General features: G+C 44.5%; 1 long non-coding RNA gene across 1 annotated transcript in view; it reads right to left on the minus strand.

Annotated features, from left to right (window-relative positions):
- The window catches only part of LOC122238531, a 70,172-nt gene that overhangs the window by 3,872 nt on the left and 59,579 nt on the right, over positions 1–6,721 (minus strand). The window lies entirely within an intron of this gene.

The raw sequence follows: 6,721 nt of genomic DNA on the forward strand, positions 1-6,721 counted from the left end.
AACATGAAGCTCTTCCTTCGCAGTCAAATTGGTGGAACAGAAGGGCGACCAGCGCTCGGGAACCTTAAAATGAAGTTAAAAGTTAAATTGCAAAACCAAAGGCTGGATTCTCTGGCTGGGATAATGATTCAGGGTTAGTGACATTTCACATGATAGTTGAATTCGGAAGTTGCGACTCATTTATCGCGGGGTCCAGAGTCCAGAGTCTTTCGAAACTGACTCAGGGAAAAGTCTGTTGCACAGAAAGTTGAAATTCACATCCCCCCTTCCTGCGTCATGAACTTTGAGCGTCCATGCTTAAATCCCCCAAGTGCAAAGGGACAAATCCGCTTTTCTTTTCTCTTCTTATCTTTTAAGAATACCATACAAGTTGCCTAAAAGAAGGGTGAGAAGACACATAATGAATGCTAGGTAAACAGGAGCTCTAAATCTCCGAGGCTGGGCTCCTTCTGAATTCTTGAGCTCAAGGATGCGCTCTGCAGGCTCCCACTCTTCCAAGGTGCAAGCGGGTGGTTTACTCCCCCACCCAGGACAGTTCAAACACATACAAAGAGCCACGCTCCAAATCAGAAGGAGATCTCTGGGGCCATAAACCAAGAAGGAACTCAAAGTCAAGGCGATGAGTAGGATCTGAAGCAAGGAGGCTCCCAAGCACAGGTTTAATTTTCCACGGCTGGAGACGGGCTGGAACGCTGTCATGGGAAAAGGGGTCTGCTGTGTAGGCACCGAGCATGCGGGGAGCTGGAAACAAACCATCTGCAGGAAGCTGGGGGTGACCCCTTCTCTTTGAGCTGAGGATGAGGAACTACAGACAAGTGAGGAGGTTTTCAGCCACGTAGGGGTATCGTCGAAAACGAGCCAAGCAAAAGAAACTGAAAGGCGATGACCTTGACTGTGCCCTTGTGGCTCTTCCCAATCCACGTTGCTTATTGTCCAAAGTGAGTTATGGAATAGTCCACACTGCATGGCAGCAGATATACAAACTTAAGTCGCAGACAAAGCATTGCTTTATATAGTTTAGGAACCCACCTACGGGTAGTTAAAACAGTATGGAGAAACTTCACTGAATTTATGTGAAATGGTTTTGTTATTATGGGGTGTCAAAAGAGAAAGGACAAGGAAAACCAACAGGGAAGGTCAAGCTGATCTGTAACATTATAATTCACATATTTCAAAGAAAAAAATTAACAAAAATTCACAGGGAAAAAAACACAAGGGAGAAAAAAAAGATTCCACTTTTTGTATAAATCTTGTTGGATGAATCTCGTTAATGATTAGCAATTCGAGTCCCAGGGTAGCAAAGAAGCTTCAGCCTTCTGCTGGGAGTGAAGGGAGAGAGCACTAAGGAGTAGCCAGTTCTGTCTAAGTCATCCCTCGGACACTAAGTTGGTAAGTCACTTGTCCTACCGATTCATATGAAACTCTAAGGGTCCTTTCTGTGTAAAGACTGACCATTTTTACATGCTCCCAGAGTCCCAGGTCTTCTCATATTGATTTAAAAATAAGGTGAGGGAAGATGTAGAAACCCCTACTTTCTTTCTTTTTTTTTAACGTTTATTTATTTTTAAGAGACAGAGCATGAGTGGGGGAGGAACAGAGAGAGGGGCAGACACAGAATCTATAGCAGGCTCCAGGCTCTGAGCTGTCAGCACAGAGCCCGACGCGGGGCTCGAATCCATGGACTGTGAGATCATGACCTGAGTCGAAGTCAGATGCAAAACCCTGTCTTAACAAGGCAGAGGGAAGCGGGGTACAAGCAGGGAGCTGAAGTCTTGTGCCTGATCGTCCATAAATGTGCATAAAATGTCAACTGTGGATGGCATTTTCAAGAAACAGGCACTCTAGTGAGGGGTGTAGAAGCCGAATTTGGGGGGTTAAATTCAGGGGCCTGTGAAACAAGTATCAGCTCTTTTATTTACCAACGGGGTGTCCTGGTCGAAGAGTGTCAAAATCTCCACCTAGGGTTGATGTAAGCTGGTCGGTACGGTAGTTAGGAGCAGAGGCTGGCATGACTTCCATTATACCGACAGCTGGCAGGACACAAGGAACAGATGGAGGGTAGCGTCCAAGAAATATTTCAGATAAGAAGCAACGGGCCACCACCTCTCCATCCCTTACACGAAGATTCGCTGCAACCAAGACGTCTGTACTGGGCTTTTCTCTTGGACGGATTCATAGTGGCAACAGGCTATTCCTGGCATGCTGAAGGACCCCAGCCTCTTGTAATCAGGTTTATCCCCTTGGTTTCCCTCCCGGACCAAAGAGGGTCCAGGGCTGTGACATAAGATAAGGCTGGGGGCGGCTCTCGTCCAAGGCAGCATCTAGAAGAATGCCGAGCTGAGTCATGACTCACGAGATGATGAAAATGTAACCAAACCAAGATGGCTGAGGGGAGGAATTGTGGAGATGGGGGCGATGGAAGGGCACTAGGGTCAACAGCGGTTGGTAGGTGGGGCTGAGGGCAGGTGAAAGATATCAGAGAGAGTCCTCAAGGCGGGAACATAGGAGCTGCAACTTTTTGATGGCACTTGTGACCTCACAGACGTTAGTGGGACACCCCTGGCTTGAAACCTAATGGTCTGCAGGAAGTTGACCTTCAGTGTGATTCCTTGGGAGCACTGCCTGGAAGCAGAAACATCTCACGATGCCATATACAGTCTCTGACCCAGGCGACCAGCACAGTGTTCTGGACCAATACTGGAAAATCAAGGTAGCTGTTTGTAAAAAATTGCCATATCATAGATATGGTCATATCATAGACATGGGATTGGGCATTGAGGTTTCCAGAACAAGGCATGTCTGGCTGTCTAGAATAGAGATAATAGAGAACTAAAAGTACCTGAGGTGACTTTACCCAGGTTATTATTTAAGCGTCTGCTTCCAAGAAAGCTGATACCCTGAGAACACTGTTAATAAATACTGAGATAGTATTCCCGTTTATGAGTCTTGAAAGTGACTTGAAAATGGACAAAAAGATCTTCTGTGGAATAGAGAAGTTTCACTGGGGATGCCATCCTGGAGACATCGACTCAGGGCTGGAGAGTTCAAGAACTCCATCCTGCCATGATAGAAAGGTCCCAGACACACACCTTTAAGAATAGGTCAAGTTGTGGGAAACCAGGAATGTGGCACGCCATAGTGTTTTCATCCAGTGGAATGTGGCCTCAAACCCAGGGGACAGGATGTTGCTCTCCGTCCTCAGGGCCAGCTGTTAGGCAGTCCAGGCATAAAAGCAAAGAGTAAAATAGCCTTAAGTTCGAGATCACTCTATAATCACTATATGCGATTGCTTGTCTGTGGAATGATTACGGCACCATGTGCAAAGTTTGGCCAGCTAGGATGTCACGGACGAATTTCAGTCCCTGAGACTCAAGCTCACGGTTCTCCTGGTGTCCCCGAGAATGGCGTAGCATACAGTTGAAAGAAGCCACGAAAAGGAGACGGCAAGACTTTAAGTCCAGGTGGTTTGAAGAACACGGTCCAGGTAGGCAACAAACTGATTGTTCATAAAGCAAAAGGATGCTCAGTATATCACACGGATCAGACAGCATCAGTCCTGGAGAAGCCAACAAGCCACACAGAAGGATACTTGGTTCGTAGAATTGGGCCAGCAGCCACAGGTCAGTGGAAATAAATAACACTTGGAATTTAATCCTGGGACTTGTGTAGGATGGAATCCCTCTTTATTCTTTTCCGTGAGAACCACCACGTCTGTGGGAAGTGGGAGGGCCTAATGAATCTCCCGACATACTTATGTTTGTAGAGGAGTTTGGTCCGAGTGCCTTGTGCTGGGACGTAAACTAAGAATGAACACGGATCCCAGGCACCAGATTCCACATCTGTTCGTTCAGCAGGGAAACGGGGCCTTTGTTCCTGGGGGGGCGGGGGGGGGGTGGTGGTGCAGGGGAGGCTTCCCTATAACCGGCTCTCTGGAATTCCTGAAACAGGGTGTCAAATGATATAAATCCCTCTAGGAAAAATTTTAAATGCCGAGGGCAAAATAAAAAACGTGGGTTCATAGTAAATGGTTGCACCAAGTGCAGAGGCCCAAGGGGAAGATGGGTGACGGGTTTCCTTACCCTGGTGGTGCGCTGGTATTTCCCAACTGGCTTTCCAGGGTGGGAAAAACACATATGCAAACACACATGGGTATATTATAAATTTTATCGGGGCGCCTAGGTGACTCAGTTGGTTAAGCATCCAACTCTTGATTTTGGCTCACGTTATGATCTCATGGTTTGCGGGATCGAGCCCCATGTTGGGCTCGGTGCTGACAGCATGGAGGCTGCTTGGGATTCTCTCTCTCCCTCCTTCTGCCCCTCCCTCACTCACACTCACTCACTCTCTCTCAAAATAAATAAATAAACTAATTTTTTTTTTTAATTTTACCGATAGAATCTGAGGCACATGGTTTATGGATAATAATATACCATACTGTTATTATAAGTTCTGTATAGTCAGTTGATTATCATGTAGTACTGTCCTTTGTCTCCAGGTTTATTGAGGTGTAGTAAACAAATAGACATTTTGTGTATCTAAGGTGTAAAACTTTCATGTATTTTTGCTAAACGCTGTGTTGGTAGCAACCTATGGCTGAAATCCAACCACAGTCTGACAAATGAAATTGAATCTCAATCTGCCAATTCTTCCCAATATATTTGTTGTCATTAAATGTCATACCTGATCTACTGTTGAATTACTTCTCTCTCATACAGATTATATTCACCAGACCGAAACCATTTTCAGCTTCCACACTCTGAAGCACAATAGTCCACAAATTTTTATTATTATTTAGCTTTTTATATAGTTGCAGGGACCGGAACTGTTTGATTCTACATTACCATCTGCAAAATGCATACATTTTCCAAATTAACTTCATGTTACTAAAATTTACAATACCACGTGAGAGTTAACATAAAATTTCTGACACTAATATCTTTATACATTTTTTTAAAGGGAGAATTCCATACAATGCCATACCTCCTTCTCTTCCCCCTTTATTTATTTTTTATTTTTTTATTTTTTTGAGAGAGAGAGAGAGAAAGTGCTAGGCAGGGAGAAGGGCAGAGGGAGAGAGCGAGAGAGAATCCCAAGCAGGCTCTGTGCTGTCAGCGCAGGGCTCAACATGGAGCTCGGACTCAGGAACCGGGAGATCATGACCTGAGCCAAAGTCAAGAGTTGGACGCTTACCCGACTGAGGCACCCCCGCATGTCTAACGTAATATTATTTAATAAATTTCTTAAGTCCGGGAAACCAACAAATCAAGCCCAAATCTGTACCATTCGTCTTTTTTGTTTTTCCATGTGAATACTCCAGTTGTGGCCAATTTCAAGCCACCAACATGACATCACTGAATTCAGAGTTAAGAAGAAATATGCAACACCACGTCTTTGTATAGTATTCCCACCATCTAGATGCGGGAGACATGAACGAGTCCAAGAGCATACCCAAGAGTAAAACTCAGCGACATAATTATGAAGTCATGGGCTGCAAATATTTACCTTTTTAAACTATATTTTCTTTCATTCCAAATTTATATAATTTAATTGCCAATAATGGCTGTTTTCAACAACCAGCTTGCAAAATTCCTAGAAATGTAGCAGTCTGCTTTTGCCGGCCCATGTGATCTGACTCCAATACCCCACGGTCTTACCCTGTACCCTCCTCTCTGACGGAGCCATCTTGTGTTCTCTGGTTTTCCTATCTCAATTCCGGTTCTGCCTTCATCTATTTATGTAATTTTTCCCTATATAGCTTAACATTTCTGATGATGCCTGTTTGGTTGTCATGTTGTTTTTTTGTGCGTGTGTGTTTGTTTGTTTTGTTTTGTTTAGGACTTCCATGTAAGGTGCTTCTACAAAAAGCCAACCACCCTCCCATCCAGAAATTATTGTATTTCTTGGTGAGACAACTGTCAGATGTCGCATGGCCCTCATCAAAGAGTCTAAGGAAGGGGAAACTAAGAACATGATCCAACATCAAAAGTTGAGAGGGCTCAGAGTCTTAAGCTTTCATCTGTGGCTGCTAAAATGAGTATATTCAAACATGTGGGCATTGTTTCTGATCTCAGACCCAACTGCTAAGGAATCAGATTTTGACCATCCAATTTTACCTCCATTTTCCCTGCCAGATTATAGACATGGTTTTAGTTTTTCATGCTATGGGTCAGTTAAAACCAACCTCACAATCCCAACTACCTGTTAATTAAGCAACAGGATATATAACTTGAAGCCAAGCAGATCCTGCTTATAATAGAAACATGGTGCATCTGAGGCGGTCGTGGGTCCAAATTGTAGGGACCCCAAACAACTATTAGTGCCTAGATCCCCATGTTAGTTATTTCCAGAACTTCGCAGATACATTATCATCTGTGGCCATAAATAATACGGGATTAAAATTGTATCATCACATGCAAATATGGTCCCCAAGTATTAGTGACATACATACAGGAACCCTCACGGGGGGTCAAATGGGGAAGCAGTTTGGGAATCATGGGGGCACTAGAAAGCAGGTTTTCGGGTGCAGTAGAAGATTCTAGAGGAGCACAGGTCTGAAGTGACCCACATCTGTGGTGGCTCCGACAACGATGACAGTAGACTATGTGACAACCACTCGTTGAGTGCCAGACCTGGGCAGTCTATTGAACTCTTGTGATCCTTGATGAAGGTGCTGCCGCTGTGGTGGTGGTGGGTATTCTTACTAACAACAGATAAGAAACGG

Source organism: Panthera tigris, chromosome B2 (genome assembly GCF_018350195.1).
Source record: "Panthera tigris isolate Pti1 chromosome B2, P.tigris_Pti1_mat1.1, whole genome shotgun sequence".
Classification (NCBI taxonomy): Eukaryota; Metazoa; Chordata; class Mammalia; order Carnivora; family Felidae; genus Panthera; species Panthera tigris.